Below are 17,686 nucleotides of genomic sequence, written 5' to 3'. Positions count from 1 at the left end.
CATTATATCTGAGACTCAGAGAGTGTGCTGGTAAATCGTCTCTCTGGGGTGGGGGCGGGGTGAGGGGGAGCCCTGATTTGTAGTGTTTGCCAATTTCCGTGGTGTAAATATTCCCGCAGTAGCTGATTTCAAGCTATCAACCAGCTTTAACAACTGGCTTGCAAGATTCCTGAATATTGAAAATCAGCTCTCATGAGCCAGTTTCATCCCACCCCCACAATGCTGCTGGGAACGCATCTTCTCTGTGTTATGCTCCCCATCCTTTAGCGCTTAATCATTAGGCAGTTTATGAGTCAGAAAAAATAGTACACAATTAAAGTTCAGAGCAATTAATCTACTTGCTGGTCAAGTAGATTAATTCCATCAGGATGGTTTTGTTTGGTGTGGAATTGGAGGAGGATTAAAATGAGGAATCTTCTCAGGTCAGGGGAACTTTTGGCTACCTGTGCCAACAAGACAAGGAACAACAAGGAGATATTAGTTGAGCAATGCTAGCTTCACCTCATTGACAAGCCAGCTTTCATCTGTGAAAACCTAGATGTACAAGACTATTCAGAATCCCTGAAGGTATACAACAACCATCAAGGTCTATAGGAAGAGTATTAGAAATAGAGTACACAAACCTCTATAGAATTGTTCTGTAACTCTGGAAAAGGGAGCACAGGGGGCAGAGAAACAGCCCAGAGCAGCTTTGGGTATAATGGATGTTGTGAGCAGTTCAGAAACTGCTGCTGTCTGAGGACATCAGTAGCAAAGACCAGTCCATGGATGGCAAGTGGCCAATGAATGACAGTTTCTGAAATAAAGTGTCACAGAAGCCGATGAGCTCACTCCAGTTAGGGCACCAGGGATGTCGCAATAAAGTTGTTTATGCCTGAAGTCTGTATTTACCTTGATTCACGAAGTGGATCTGAGACTTACTGGCCACACGTGGGGGCAAGAGGGCAGAGGGCAGGCAAAGCAGTCCAGGGCCATGTGCGACATCTCCCTAGAAACATCTGGCTTTGATTATTTTAGCTGCATCCACTGAGAACTCTTCAGGCCACAAAATACAGGGAGTAATAATTGTTCCCTGACTTCCACAGCTGCTAAGACAGTTCCATCTGGCACCTCTATACCTGTAGCTATAACCCCGAGACCTCTGAATTTCCTTGCATGTTAACAGATGCTGTTAGCTAAGAGACGAAGGGTCTTAAGGCATTTTAGGAGGTTCTATACTTCAGTGCTTGTTCCTTTGAGTTCCTGCCAATACTTTGTTCCTCTTTGATTCCTATAATTGTTTATGTCATAGATTTAAAGGACTTGGTTAGAATACTCCCAGAGTCACTAAAAGCTGGTAGAAAATCTTTCTTTTTACCTGCTTTCCTGTTCCCTGCATGAAAAATAAGGCACCAATCACATGCTGAGTGAGTTAACATATAGCAATAATCATGATCTTACCTGTGCAAAACTTATGGGAGGTACAGACAACAACCAGCCCGTGTTAGTAGAAATCCTAAATTGACACTAGAATAAGAAATCCAAAATTGAAACTTAATAGACGTTACACAGTACAGAGACTCTAAAGCAGAAGTAGAAATCAGTGAAGAGAGTCTTGGTAACTTTTCCACAACTTGAAGCAAGCCCACTTGGTTTCCACCTCTGCTCCTCGTTTCCACTTTGCTCCAGCTCACTTTCCATCCTCCCCACCTCCTGCACCTTCTTGACTCCCTCCCTCTTTTTTCATTTCCTTTTCCATTCTCTCCCAAATGCAATCTTCTGGCTTCAGCTCAAAATTTCCTTTGGAGCAAGTCACTTCAAAGCCACTGGGTTGTAAGGTAACTATGGTTACCGCTCTTCAGGATTGTCCACAAACAGGAGGTAATGTGAAGACTAGATTCCCATCATCTACTTAGGATGTACACACTGAAGAAGCACCATCCAAGGAGCCCAGCACTTCCAGGTATTGAAGGGAAAAAAAAAAAAAAAAAAAAAAAAAACATCAAAGCCACCTCCTAAAGAAGAAATCACAGCCAAGGAAATCTTTTTAAAAAGTTGACATGAGACATGATGCTAGAGGTTTGCTGTCCTTAGAATGCAAAATCAGCAAGCATTTTTCTAATCCCAAGATTGGTCCTGGGTAAAATTTTAAAACAGCACTGCTTATATTTTTATTAATTTTTATTTTTATCCAAGTAGCATGCTTAGATTTACAAATCAGATAGGCGGAGCAGTATCATTGTGTGGGTAAGAGCACAGACCCAGAAACAGACCTCCTGGTTCAAACCATGGTTGTGTCTTTCTAGCTCTGTGATCACAGGCAAGTTCCTTAACTGCTTCATGCCTCCTCTTTCTCATCCATAAAACAGGAATAATGATAGCACATATTTCACAGGGTTTTGACAGACTTCACACATGGGCTGAATTGTGTTCCCCCAAAACACACAGGTTTAAGTCCTGTTCCCCGGTACCTTGGAATGTGACTGTGTTGAGAGACAGGGTTTTTAAAGAGGTGATGAAGGTAAAATGAGGTCAAATGGGTGGGTTCTAATCCAGTATGACTGGTGTCCTTATTAGAAGAGGAGATTAGAACACACACATACACACACAAAGGGGAGGCCATGAGAAGACACGAGAAGGGGATGGCCATCTACCAGCCAAGGAGAGAGGCCCTCGGAGACTCCAACCCTGCCAACACCTTGATGGGTTTCCAGCCTTCACAACTGTGAGAACATACATTTCTGCTATTGGAGCCACCCCATCTGTGGTATTTATTATAGCAAATTAACAAAGAAAACATCTGGTATACAGCATGTGCTCTATAAGGGTATTATTATCATTATTAGTATGATTATTATTAAAAGATATACATTAATAAAATCAGCAGCCCTCTGCTCCCTCTTTCCCTATCGCATAAGCCCATTTTCTTCAGGTTATATTTCTCAATTATTTAACTCTTTGTTTTCCTATTTCCTTCCTGTTTCCCTCCTCTCCTCCTTTTCCCCTTCTTTCTCCCCCCCTCCATCCCTCCCTCATCTACTTTCTGGAAGATTTTCTCACTCACCCCTTCCATACCTGCAGCAATGTGGGTGAGGTTCACAAACCCAATTTGAAAGAAGCCAGAAGACAGAAAAGTAACTAAGATATGATTGTATGTATATAAAATTCAAACATGGTCAAAAGAAAAGTAGGATATTAGCTGTCAAGATGCCAAACATCCTTGGATCAAAAGGGAGCACAAGGGGTACTTCTGGGGGCTGGTGATGGTCCGTTTCTGGACCTGGGTGCTGGTTGCGTTTGTGGAAAGTCATTGAACTGTTATACTTATCACGTGCTCAGTTTCTGAATTTAAACTTTGCTTTCAAAAGAATGCCAAGGCTGCATGATCCAGGATCCTGGCACCTTGCTCAAAACAGGGCTTTTCCTCCATGCAGTTCATTCATTCATCATCCTATTAGTCCATCAGTAAGTCTCTGTTTACTGAACATCTACCATGTGTTGGGTACTATGCTAAGTGCTGGGGTTAAAAAATTATAAACAGTGTAAGATGGCTGCTATAGAGGAGCTCACAGTCTAGGAAAAGAAGAAATAAGAGAAAAAATATGTACTAAAATGAACACTCAGTTACTTGAGCAAATTCATGGAGCCTTGATAACACTCCCATTTTAGAGCGTTGCCTGCATCCTAATTTTTTTTATAAGGCCTCCCCTAACTAATACTCCCCATATTGAGTTCTATGAATGCCTTACTTTTTCGTGGTGGTAAGTCTTATCCTCCCAACTAAATTGTAAATTCTTTATGGAACTGACTATATTTTACATTTATCTTCTGTGCCCTGCAACACCGGACACCCCAAATAATAAACTAGCATTTGTATTTGCAAGACATTTTCACACATGTTATCTCATTTGATTCTCACAGTAACCCTGTAGGGGTAAGTAGGGTGAATTTATAACCGAAGAAACTGAAATCCAAATGGGTTAGGGACCTGACCAAAACCTCTTGAACCAGAGTAGACACCAGAACCTGTCTTTGAACTCCAAATCCCACTTTCTCCATGGTACAGAACTCCCTTTACAAATTCTTATTGGTTTATCAATTGCACATAAAAAAAATTCAGTGGCCCTTAACAGAGCAAAGATAGACCTCTAGTTCCTTAAAATGTTGAGAGAAGGAAGATTTCCCAATGCTGGGGGCCCATTGGCCCCATAATCCCAGCAACATTTAGGAACCAAAAGCTGTAAGCACACCACTGTCCTCCTTCCCCTGCTTGCAGACAGATCGCTCCTCAGCCTTCTTGCTACTCAGTGCCATTTACTGTTTCCAGAAGGCCAATCCTCCCCTAATGATAATCTAAAGAAACAGAACCCACTGAATCCTTTATGGCTTTAAGACTTTGTCACCCATAATCCTCCCTGTCAGTCTCCCTTCTAAAAAGTTGATGTATAACAAAGGGAGTCCAACTCGAGGATGGAAGATGCCTTAGAGGACTGGGGCGGGGAGGGTGGGGGGGACTTGGGGGGGGGAGTCAAGGAAGGGAGGGAATACGGGGATATGTGTATAAAAACAGATGATTGAACCTGGTGTACCCCCAAAAAAAATTAAAAAAAAAAAAAAGGCCAACAGGGAGACTTCCCTGGTGGCGCAGCGGTTAAGAATCTGCCTGCCAATGTTGGGGACACAGGTTCAATCCCTGGTCCAGGAAGATCCCACATGTTGTGGAGCAACTAAGCCTATGTGCCACGACTACTGATCCTGTGCTCTAGAGCCCACGAGCCACAACTACTGAAACCCATGCACCTAGAGCCGACGCTCTGCAACAAGAGAAGCCACTGCAGTGAGAAGCGTGCCCACCACGACGAAGAGTAGCCCTCGCTCACTGCAACTAGAGAAAGCCTACGTGCAGCAATGAAGACACAAAGCAGCCAATAAATAAATAAATACATTTTAATAAATAAATAAATAAAAATAAAAATGCCAACAGGGCACCTGAACAAGTAATGTGAAAGTGAAACATTCCTCTACGTGCCTTCCACCACTGAACCCAAGTGCCCCTGCAGCCCTGTCCAGAAGGGCTTCTGAAATCAGAGGCTGAGCTGACACACTGCATCAGCTTCAAAGAAATGCCCATGAATTTTTTGTAGGTTTCTGGGTGCTCCTGATGCCTTAGTCTGGTTCTACCCGGAAAAGACTTTACAGGAGCTTTCCGTCTGCATTTCATTTACTTGTGTCATCATGATTTGAGGAGGTCCTGCTCCCTGATACCTGTCCCATGCCTTCCCAGCTTCCAGAGACAAGCTGGCCGATGGTGATGGCAGGAGCAGGCTGCGGGCTACAGTACCAAAGTAGCCTCTGGAAAAAACTGAAAAATCTCTAACCTTTAAAGTGCACAAGGCCATTTCTTTTCCCGCTTGCAAATGTAGTTCCTCCGTACGAGCGGGCGCCTTCTATTCTCCGCTCCTGCGGGGTCCGCGACCACCATGGCCTATTAGAGGCAGCAGTGCCTGCGGCAGCATTGGCCTTTGCAGCGGCGGCAGCAGCACCAGGCTCTGCACCCCCCAGCGGCACCCCCCAGCGGCTTAAGCCATGGCGCTTCTCACAGCATTCAGCAGCAGCCTTGCTGTAACCAACAAAGACGCCTTCGAATTAAGCACATTCCTCGATACCACCAAAACCTCTCAACGTGGCCGAGATGAGCTTCCTGAGCAGCGAGGTGTTGGTGGGGGACTTCATGTCCCCCTTCGACCAGTCGGGTTTGGGGGCTGAAGAGAGCCTAGGTCTCCTAGATGACTGCCTGGAGTTGGCCGAGCACTTCAAACCTCATGGGTTCTCCGGAGACAAGGCTAAGGCGGGCTCCTGCGAATGGCTGGCTGTGGATGGGTTGATCAGTGCCTCAGACAACGGCAAGGAGGATGCTTTCTCTGGGACAGACTGGATGGTGGAGAAAGTGGATCTGAAGGAGTTTGACTTTAATGCCCTGTTGGGTATAGATGACCTGGAAACCATGCCAGATGAGCTTTTGGCCACGTTGGATGACACGTGTGATCTCTTTGACCCCCTTCTCCAGGAGACTAATAAGGAGCCCCCCCCACCCCCAGAGAGTGAACCCAATTGGCCATCTTCCAGAAAGTTTACCAACAACTGACCAGGGCGTCTCCTTCACTTTCTTGCAACCTCTTCCCCCTTCCCTAGGGGCCCTGTCCTGCACTCCAGATCATTCCTTTAGTTTAGAGCTATGCGGTGAAGTGGTTATCTCTGAAGAGGATAGGAAGCCAGACTCCACCACTTGTATAACTGTGATCCCTCAGTGCATAAAGGAGGAAGATGCCCACTCAGATAACAATAGTGGCATCTGTATGAGTCCTGACTCCTACCTGGGCTCTCCCCAGCATAGCCCGCCTACCCCCAGGGGCTCTCCAAATAGGAGCCTGCTATCTCCAGGTGCCCCCGGTGGCTCTGCCCGCCCCAACCCTTACGACCCTCCTGGAGAGAAGATAGTAGCAGCAAAAGTAAAGGGTGAGAAACTAGATAAGAAGCTGAAGAAGATGGAGCAGAACAAGACAGCAGCTACTAGGTACCACCAGAAGAAGAGGGCAGAGCAGGAGGCCCTCACTGGTGAATGTAAAGAGCTGGAAAAGAAGAATGAAGCTCTGAAAGAGAAGGCAGATTCTTTGGCCAAGGAGATCCAGTAACTGAAAGATCTGATAGAAGAGGTCCACAAGGCAAGGGGGAAGAAAAGGGTCCCCTAGGTAGGGTAGTTAGTGCGTGTGCTTGTACATAGGAGGCTAGTACTGAAGCTGTGTTAAATAAATTATTTTGTAGTGAAAGTAAAAAAATAAATAAATAAATAAAAATAAAGTGCACATGTAACCAGAATGTCCTGTTCTTACTAGTTTGCAAGTACATACAAGAACATACAAGCATTGTATGAGGTATGAGGTATCTGGCACAAAATAGAGTCTCATTAGGTATTTGTTGAATAAATAATATTTATTATTATTAGATACTTATTGAATAAATAAATCACCTGGATGAGTGTGCACAGGTACATGTGTGTTGAGACAGCTTCCTTATTTGTGTCTCCTCTTCCCTATTAGACTGTAAGCTCCTTGAAGGCAGGAACTATGGCTTGTTATTTTTTTTTTTAATATCTTGTGCTTAACACAGTTGGGCAGATAGTAGCTGCTCAATACAGAATTGTGGAATTAATGAATAAACTTGGTTCACAAGAGCATCACTACTTAAATCTTGTTAGCTCCCAATCTTCCTGTTCACACATCAATGTCAGGCTTTTGTAGGGGTGTCATACACGTGTCTCTAAAACCATCCAGGCCACCATGCCCCTTCTTCTGTTCTTCAAGCACAGGCACTGCTGTTGCTTTTGACATAAATTTCCCCGCTTCTGCAAAGGTGTGGCTCTTGGGTCCCTCTGCCATTTTGAGACAGCATCTATCGTTTGCTGATGTCTTCATTTTCACAGCCAGCCTATCCAGGACCCCACAACCGAAGTCCTCAACAGCACCTCTGAAGTGTTTCTCTAAGAAAAGCCAAACTGAGAACCATTTCCTTCTTCTATGTTGCATAAGTAGGATGCTCGCTGGACAGGCCATGAGCACCAGAGAGCCTCCTAGTAGTACTGGATGCCTGAAAAGAGGGCTGCAAGTGCCCCCAAATGCTTTGCTGTTTGTGACCACTGAAGAAACCTTACTAATTTCATGGTTTTGCCTCAGGCCAGCCTTAAGCCTGGTTTTGCTGCTCTTAGGAGAAGTCACTATTCTGAGTGGGGGCGTTCATAGTTTCACAGTTTATTCACCCATTCATTAAACAATTCCTGAGGCTCAACTTCAGGCCAGCCACTGTGTGTGTGTGGGAGGGGGGGTGCCTGGGGATGCAAACAGAAGACAAGGCCCAGATTTTAAAAGGCTCTCAGATCAGAGACTCAGCTCTGTTCCCAGTGGAGACATGAGACTGGTCTCCTGTATGACTGATGGACAAAATAAGAGCAGCACTATAATACTACAGTGATGGAAAGCCAGAAATCTGTTAATTCAGTCCTCCCCTGATGCCTCGCTCACTCCTCCAACCCCAAGTCAAAATGAACTAGAGTTCCTATATCTGTAAACGTCTCAATAAGCATAAGTTTATAAGCAGTACTTTCCCACTGGAATAGAGGTCCATGGAACGTAGCTCTAGAATTGTCTACAGTTACTTCACTAAACAGATTCCTGTAAAGCAACTGAACCTTCTGAAAGTTGTTGCTGTGGAGTTGGATCTTCTGTCTCCATTGTGAAGGAAAAAAGAACAAAGAATGTCACTCATCATTCAGCTATACAAGGGTTAAATTGCAACCCATGGCAGTTGCCCACACCCACAAACAGTGCCAGTGTGCCCTGGAGGAAATTCAGAATGAAAAATGAGGTGAAGCATTCTGTGCTTTGGTTTAACTGGCCCCTAGATAGTTAAGATGAATATCTTAGGATGAATCAATGACCCCAGATTCTTGCATCTTCCCGTACATAGAAAGGCACTAAAATCATTAACATGAGATATCTGTTCTTTATAATTAGCAGCAATCTTTGAACAAGATGTATGCTTGACTACCTGTATTTCCTAGCCAAAAAATTCATGTATATACTGGCTCCTCCTCCACCTCTTCAGAGTAGTTCCTCAGAGATATCTCAGAGGCTATTTCCCGGGCTATAGTCCTCAGTAAAATCCTTGAATAATATTGAAACTTACAACACAAAGGCTGTGTGTTTTTCTTTCAGTTGACACCATTCTGGTACTTACTTTGCAGCTGGCCTGTGTGTTGATGCCCACGCTCACAAGTCCCTTCTCCATCAGCACTTCAATATTCATAAAAATAACCAAAGCCTATATTACAATTAGTAGGTGGAGAGGATCGGCTCTCTGAGGTAAATTTAACAGACACCATAATTTGAAAAGCAGTGTGGAGTGAACTTTGCTACTGACTAACTAGGAATCTGCAAATCACTGAAAATGTCTGGGTCACACTTACCTCTTTTTTAAAAATGAGAGTTTTTACTCGTTGACCTCTGCCGTTCTTAGATTATACGTGAGGTCCTAGACAAATGATCCATGGGAAGCACCTGGTTAAAATAGTGATCTCAAAGGTGTGTCTACCTCTGAAGCAGTGGTCCTCAAAGTGTGATCCGTGGGGTAGCAGCAGTAGCGTGACCTGGGAGCTTGTTAGAAGTACACTCACCCCAGACTCATGAATCAGAGTTGCTGGGGATGGAGGCTAAGGAATGTGTGTTTCAACAAGCCCTCCAGAAGATTCTGATGCTCACTGAAGTCTGAGAAGCATGGCTCTAAAGCTTGATGGTAGCATAATTTGACACCTGCTTGGGTTTTGTACCTCATGGGTTGCCGTTTCCAAAATACAACTTCTTTTCGCTCTAAAGTCAACCCCAGATAGAATTGACTACTTCCACTGTTTTATTTACCACACTATTCCTTGCACAAGCATCAGTTAAGAATCACTTATTTTGAGGAACTTATTAATGGATACGTGGATGGATGGATGGATGGATGGAAGGATGGATGGTCAGATTGATGCATACATGAATTTATGGATAACTAAGTGCTTCAAAATCTCTAAAACCTTGTTTGAATAAAAGGAAAGATTAATACCAGGCAGCAAGAAACAGTGAATTTGGATTTTAGAAATACAAGGCCACTATTCCTGTTCTTGGTCCCAAATAATTTTTTCCCAGCTGAAAGTATGCTGATGAGAGTAATGATTCTAAGAAAACAACTGAGCTCTGCTCTTGAGTCACTCAGTCCCCCTCAGAACAGCCTGAAAGCATCACGTTGACATCCAGTTCTCTCACGTGAACAGGCAGATAACACCACCTGCCCCGCGCCTGTCTCACAGGGACACAGCATATTAACTAATAATGACTATGAATTTCTTGTGAGCTTCTGGGGGATGGCTGCTATGTAGGCATAGGACATATTAATTAAAAAGATCAAACATTTGGCAGTGTTTAAAATAAACCTCACCAACTTTGCCTAGGTCAGACAGGAACAGACGCGTTAGCTTTCCCTTAAACAGAAATCAAAAATGATCTACATTCTGTGTCTGCTTCTTTCCTAATAAACTTCATGTGTGTATCTCATTAGAACTCTTTCCTTTTAAAATGTGAATGGAAATGTCACCCTAAGAACCTGGGAGGAATAGGTAAAGCAAAATAAAAATATACTATTAAATTATCAGAACAGAACTTTTTTTTAGCATGATGTAGTAGGAGAGGAAAATAAAATCAAGTGTCCTGTTATGTACTTATTACCATTTCAAAGACAATAAGATAAAATTGAACTATACTTAACTGTATTTCAGCTTCCTTACCTTTAAACCTGGCAAAATGAAGCTCACCTCCCAAGGATGTTGGGAAGATAACATGGCATGATATAGAGAGGAGTGCTGTGAAGGAGGTTGTTTATCAAACAATACCTCTGGTTTTTATGTCTCATTTGTTGACATTTCACTGTGATGGAAAACTGTCTTCAGCATGATACTAATGGCCCCTTGAATGCACAGAGTATATTACAGTTTACAGAGAGCTCTTATAAACGTATTTTCGGTTAGTCTACCCAATAATGCTTTAAAGTGGATGATAGCATTTCCATTTTATACATAAGAAAAGTGAATGTCAGAAAAAGTTTAGTGAATAGCTCAAGGTCATGGTTAATAACTGGCAAAGCTGAAAATTCCACCCAGAACTTTTGAGTGACCTTCAAAGTCAACTGCTCTTCCTACCACAACCTATGCAATGGATAATAGGGAGGGAAGGAGGAAGAGAGAAGGAGAATGAGAGAGAGAGAAAGAGAGAGAGAGAATTTCCTAAAATTTCATAAACCTACATTTGCCTAGAATAATACTGCTAGGTTCCAGATTAGGCAATTCTAAATCCATCTTATTTAGGAGATCATTTCAACTCTCAATTTTGATACTAATTAGAAAAAGAATCTTAAAATTATATTATCTAGTTAACCAGGTAATTCTACACAAAATCTTTAAAAAGTTCTCATAAAATCCTTAAGTCTTAGAGCTAGAAGTGATTTTAATAATCAGCAAGTCCAATTCCTTCATTTTACAAATGTGGAAAACGATTTGCCTAAGGAGGTTGTCAGTTAAGGGAAGAGAGTTCCAGGACCAAATCCCGAGTTTTCAATTCTTTTTTCAATCTACTTTCTCACAGTACCTCTCTCAACTTGTATTCTGGTGGATTGTGAGAGAGGAGAGGAATAAAAGATTCAGGAAACTTACACAACTGTATGTTACAAATTACCAAGGCATCAGCACCAAAAAATATCTAGGTTGGACTGTATTCCTCTCTACTGGGGAGAAATTGTCCCTAATCACTTACAGAAGTGATTCTCATTGGAATTTTTGACCTCTAAGAGGGCTGCCATCCTCCAGTGCTGGGGGCTCAAGATCCACATCACATTTAAAGAACGTGGTGTCTTTGGACAAAATAAGAAAAGATACCCCTTGCTCAAGACTCTTTCCTGCATCTTCTGGAAAATTGTCGAAATAAATGTAAAATCCATGTGCATGATGGGAGCCCTCGAGTTGTGCAATGCTCAGTGTGCACCATCACACAGTGGCCCTGTGCCCAGGAAGGTGCTTTTTCCTTACGCTGACCCATGATAATCTTTAGGTCCATCTTTTTCAGGAGTTCCTAGTCCTACTAGTGACCCTAACCTAGTCTTAACTTTGCTTAAGAGGTAAATGCCTTTTTCTTTCTGAGGGTGATCTATAAACTCTCTTCTGGCTCAATCTTATCCAGGTGGTCATTGCATTAAAATTTCATCAAAAACACATATAATACATGAAAAACAAATCATTATTACCAGGCAATTCTAGGTAGTAAAGAAGCCAAGTAGCTGCATAAGGGATATGTAGCATTCAGAGGTCCAAGCAAGCCAAATACTGGGTTGATAAGTTAGGCTTAGTCTTGAGGTTTTTCTCATCTTTATAGGTACCCACTGCCTAGGGAATCCTGGGTGGTTTTAAATACCATCCATGACAGGCAACTTCCACATTTTTACGTCCTGGACCAATGCTTTTTCCCCTCTGCAAACCTCCCTCATTCAATTTTTCTTTTCTCAGTAAATAGAAATTCCATTCGTCTTAGTGTTTAAGCCAAAAAACTGGAGGTCATCTTCAACCCCTCTTTTGATCTCCCCCCCACACATCTAATTCATCAGCAAATCCTTTCAACTCTATTTCAAAATATGTCTAGAATGTGACCACTTCTTAACATTTTTTCCCTCATACCCTGCAGAGCCATCCCATCTCTCCAGATTATTACAAGGACTTCCTAATTTGGTCTTTCTCCATCCTTCCTTGCTCTCCACAATTTATTCTTCACAGAGCAGCAAGAACAATGCTTTGAAAAATGTGTCTCATCAGATCCCTCTTCTGCACGACACACAAGATAGCTCTCTATTGAATCAGAACAAATTCCAAACCCTTAGCCCTGGCCTAGCAGGGCTGCAGGATCTGGTCCCCAGCAGCTCTTTATCTCGTCTGGATCAGTCTCCCTTCACTCCAGTGTATCCCAGTCATACTTGCCTCCTTGCTGTTTCTTGAGGACCTCAAGCCTGCTCCCTCAACAGGAATTTTGCAATTCACGTTTCTTCTGCCAGAATTTACTTCCTCTGAATCAAACGCTGATCTTGCTCCCTCATTTCTGACAGGATTCTGTTCAAGTGCGCTTTTCAGAGGGGCCTTCCTTCACGCTTACATAAAAAGGCATCACATCTTCATCTCAACCTTCATTCTAATCTCTTACCAGGCTATGTTTTCCTTCATAGCATTTACCATCACTGAACATTTTTTCTCTATTTGCTTACTGTCTGTTTTCACCCTGTATGTGGGCAATGTCCAATATTTGAACTACTAGCCACACAACTATATAAATTTACCTACGTATTAAATAAGATTAAAACTCCAAGCCCTCAGTTATGTTACCCACATTTTTCCTGCTTAATAAACCCAATAAGCTATGAAACAACTTCAAGCATCCTAAATTTTATATGTAATTGGAGTCCCTAGGGTAGTGGGAAAATGACGTGACAAAAAAGAAACAAAGGAAGAAATTTTTCATATTTAATGTAAACTACAAATCTTACAACTTCAATAAACTCTGTGACCCTCAAGTACAAGAAACATGAAGAAAACTACATCAAGGCACATCATAATCAAACTGCTTAAAAACAGTGATGAAGAAATCTTAAAAGTAGCCAGAGAAAGAATACATGTCATATACACAGGAACAAAAATAATGAGAATCACTCCAGATTTGCCATAAGAAACAAGGGAAGCCAGAAGGCAGTAGAACAATATCTTTAAGTACTAGAAGAAATTAAAAAAAAAAAATCTATCAACACTGAACTCAAAAATGAAGCTGACAAGACCTTTTCAGCTATCTGAAAAAATTTATCACTGAAAAGCTGAAAGAATTTATGACCAAAAGACCTGTGTTACAAGAAATGTTAAAGGAAGCCATTCAAGAAGAAAGAAGATTCCAGATGTAAATCTGATCTGTAAAAGGAATAGAAAGCACTGAAAGTGGTAACTCTATTTTTTTTAAATAAAGATATTTTTTCTTATTATTAGATCTCATTAAAAAATAATTGCCCACTTAAAGCACAAATAATAATGTGTTGGGGAGTTTACAATATGTATGTAAGCAAATGTATGACAATCATAGGAGAACTATTGGAAGTATTCTGTTGCAATGTTCTTACACTGTATGTAAAATATCACGTGATGGTAAATGATAAGTTGAAGATACACACTACAAACTAAAACAAACACTAAAATAAAAAAAGCAAGAGTTATAGTTAAGCCAACAGAAAAAATAAAGCAGAATCATTTTAAAATTCTCAATTAATCCAAAAGAAGTCATAAATAGGGAAAACAATAAAGATGGGATAAGTGGAAAACAAATAACAAGAAAGTGTATTTAAACTCAACCATATCAATAATTATATTAAATGTAAATGAAACTACAAATCAATATCCTTTATGAACACAGATGCAAAAATTCCTAACAAGATGTTAACAAATCAAATCCAACAATATATTAAGAAGATAACATATCATGACCAAGTGAAATTTATCCTAGGAATGTGTTTGTTTCAACAAGTGGAAAATATATGTGTTATTGAACATTTTATTAATAGACTAAAAAATCAAAGAAGCACATGATCTTTATAGACATCATTTTGGAAAAACTTTGGAAGTTTCTTAAAAAGTTAAGTATACCTACTTTATGACCCAGCTATTTTACTTCTAGGTATGTAGTGGCAGCAAAATGAAATAATATGTTCATACAGAGATTTGTCCACAAATGTTCATAGCCCCTTTGTTTGGAATAGTCAAAAGCTGGAAACAAATGTCCATCATCAGATGACTGGGTAAACAAAGTGGTAAATTCTTATAATGGAATGCAGTTCAGCAACAAAAGGGAAATGAAATATTGATACAAGTGAGTGATTGCTATAATATAGATGAATCTCGAAAATATTATTCTGTAGGGACTTCCCTGCTGGTGCAGTGGTTAAAAATCTGCCTGCCAATGCAGGTGACACGGTTTCAAGCCCTGGTCTGGGAAGATCCCACATGCCACAGAGCAACTAAGCCTGTGTGCCACAACTACTGAAGCCCGCGCACTTAGAGCCCGTGCTTGGCAACAAGAGAAGCCACTGCAACGAGAAGCCCACACACCACAACAAAGAGTAGCCCCTGCTCTCCACAACTAGAGGAAGCCCATGTGCAGCAACGAAGACCCAATGCAGCCAATAAATAAATAAATAAATTTATTTAAAAAATTATTCTATCTTAAAGAAGCCAGCTAACAATGAATATCTACCATGTGATTCCTTTATATAAAATTCTAGAAAGTACAAACTAACTGATACTAAGGAAGTAGATCCATGGTTGTCTAAGGATGTCAAGGTACCTGAGGGTGGGAGGGAGTGATTACAAAGGGGTGATGAATATACTTACTACCCTGATTTTGATCATGACTTCACAAGTGTATGTATATGTGAGTGTGTGTTGAAAACTTATCAAATTTTTTGCACAATTTAAATATGCAAAGCTTGTATGCCAATTATACCTCAAAAAGCTGTTATAAAATAAACACAGACCATATGCGGTACGCAGTTGTACCATGGATAGTTTGTCAGACAGCCACCTTAAGGCAGAGCAATGGATGGACTATATCATCACTCCAGGTGACTTTCAATTTCTTTCCTAGAGTGATCTGGTTCCCCACGTATTTTGGTGGATAGAGTAGGTGATCTCTAGAGCTGACAAAATTTGCTGATGAATGTTGTTGAAACAGACGCACACATAATTTAAATTAGAGAACAGCTGAGTCTGTGAACATATGACAGGATGAGAACCCTCAGCATATTTGCCCTGGAGCCTGTAGCTTATCCTCCATCAAGTAAGAGGCAGCCACTGGGTAATGGAAGGACCACGAGGTTCTGAATCAGATCTGGGCTGAAATCCCAGTTCTGCTACCTACCAGCTTTATGACTTTAGGCAAGTTAATTAAACTCAATTTTTTATATTCATACACTGAGATAATAATAATACTCACCTGGCAGGATTTTGATGATTAAATAAGATAGCAGACATAAAGACTTAGCTCAGGCTTGAAACTCAACATGTCATTTCTCTTCCTCCTTCCCCAACCACTACAGTAAGATCCATCTCCTTTCAGTTCTGCAGATAAGGCATGCGCATCTCTGTCTCATTTGCTTGTGACCAGAGTAACTTATAGAGGGCACAAGCCCCTGACTTTAATAGAATACAGCATACAGATAACCACATGTACACACAGGCTAAAGTAGGGGATGGCTATTCATGTTACTAAGCTGGTGCTCACTTTACCAATAAAGTGGTTACAAGTGCCCTCAAGGTATCCGAAATCCTCAGAGTTCTTAAAAATGCCACTTGATTGGCAAATTTTTATTTGCGTGCAGAATTTTTTAGTCTAATCAATATCTGATTTTCCAGGAATTTCTCAATTTCTCAGCCAGAATAATATTTCCAAAAATCAAAATTTATCCTCTGATGTGTTGGTGAAACTAATAACTTGATGTTCAAAGTGTCTCTGAAAATAAAGTCTACCATGAGACTCATTTATACATTGACTGTGGAAAATCTGATCCAATGGGAACAAATAGTTTCCTCTCTCACTGAAATAAAATAAGAGAGAAAGATACAGAGAAACAGGGACACAGAGAGACAGAGACAAACATAGTTTGGAGAAAAAAAGCTTAGTTCGTAAGAATTCCATTTACATGTTAACTGTCCTCACATATATTTTATTCTGTAGAATTTTAATATCAGACGGGTAAACATGACAAAAACGTTTTTTCTCTAAAGTTTTGCTTACATTCAATCTTCATCAGAATGAAAGCTCTGGTTTGAAGTTGACTTTTTGAAGTAATATTTGTTTCATATTTTTATATCGTAAGAATTCACTCAAATACAGTGATGAGACAGTGGCAAGATTTTCTGGCATTATGCATTTAGTTTGTTTTTGTTTTGTTTTTTAAATCCTGAAATGGGAAAAATAAAGTACAGAAAAGCAATGAAGCTGAAAATGGATTCATATATTGCACAGTCACTGATAACTCATCATAGGTGAGCAGCGAAGGCTGAAATACTGCTCTCAGAATGTGAGCTGAGAACTCCTGCATCACAGTCGTCTAGGTTCTTATTAAAAATGATTCCTGGACTTACTCCAGATCTCCTGAGAGTAACTCCAGAGATAAGTCCTAAGGTTTTAACCCAACACCCCATGTAATTTTTCACGCTGGATATTTTGAGAACTTCTGGACTTAATATTGGAATGGAGGCCAGGAAGTAGGTAGGAAAGAGAAAGAAAAGAACCGAGGGAAAATGTCCTATAACCAGGCAAAAGAAAAATCCGGTGAAGGCAGGTGAAAGACCCCTCTCCACAACCCAGGAGGTGCTATACTGAGCCCATTTTAAAAGGGCTATCAAGCTGGTTTTTAAAAATGCCCCAGAGTCTGCTGAAAAGCACATTTCTCAAACACGACGCTGCTGGATTTTTGTCTCTGTTCTGTGGGTGCATGGTGTTTAGTGTCCTTCTATAGAAGCAAGATGTCTGAAAGGGCAGTCTCGGTGCTGGAGAGGATAAGCAGCTTCGCAGCCTGACCCCAGGGTACCTTCGTGTTCAGAGCACCCTGAGTGGGATGAGCGGGGGTGGGAGCTGTACTACTGCTACTGGGAGCTGACAGAAGACCACGCAAGGATTAGTCTGGAGAGAGAACGGCTGGAAAAGACCTTCACCAACACGATAGCCAGATTCCTATGCCCTAGGCTGGCCCACTTCAGGGAGACCTGGACCACTTTTTTCTCATTCTCAGTTGACATTTTGTTCATATCTACAAATGCCACCATTAAGTGACCGTGCATGGGAAAAGCACAGACAGAGAGAAAAGGCCTTCCCTGCTGGAGAGCCCACTGTTTATTGCCAACTAACATGTTTGCTCAAATCTCCAGAATTCAAGTGATCTTTCCTGCGCTTCTCCTTGTGGTCCCCGCACTGCACCCTGCCCCAGGCCACTGCAGGCAGGTACCTCTCCCTGGATGCTGGCTTCCTGTCCCCATAGACAGTGGTTTCCA

The 17,686-nt window shown here is 41.4% G+C and overlaps 1 pseudogene; it reads left to right on the top strand.

The window, feature by feature from the left end:
- Positions 1–1,823: 1,823 nt before the first annotated feature.
- LOC130836422 (cyclic AMP-dependent transcription factor ATF-4-like) lies at positions 1,824–6,728 on the top strand (annotated as a pseudogene).
- The last annotated feature ends 10,958 nt before the right edge of the window (positions 6,729–17,686 follow it).

The sequence above is a fragment of the Hippopotamus amphibius genome, chromosome 15 (genome assembly GCF_030028045.1).
Source record: "Hippopotamus amphibius kiboko isolate mHipAmp2 chromosome 15, mHipAmp2.hap2, whole genome shotgun sequence".
NCBI lineage: Eukaryota > Metazoa > Chordata > Mammalia > Artiodactyla > Hippopotamidae > Hippopotamus > Hippopotamus amphibius.
This window is presented reverse-complemented; position numbering and strand designations above follow the sequence as displayed.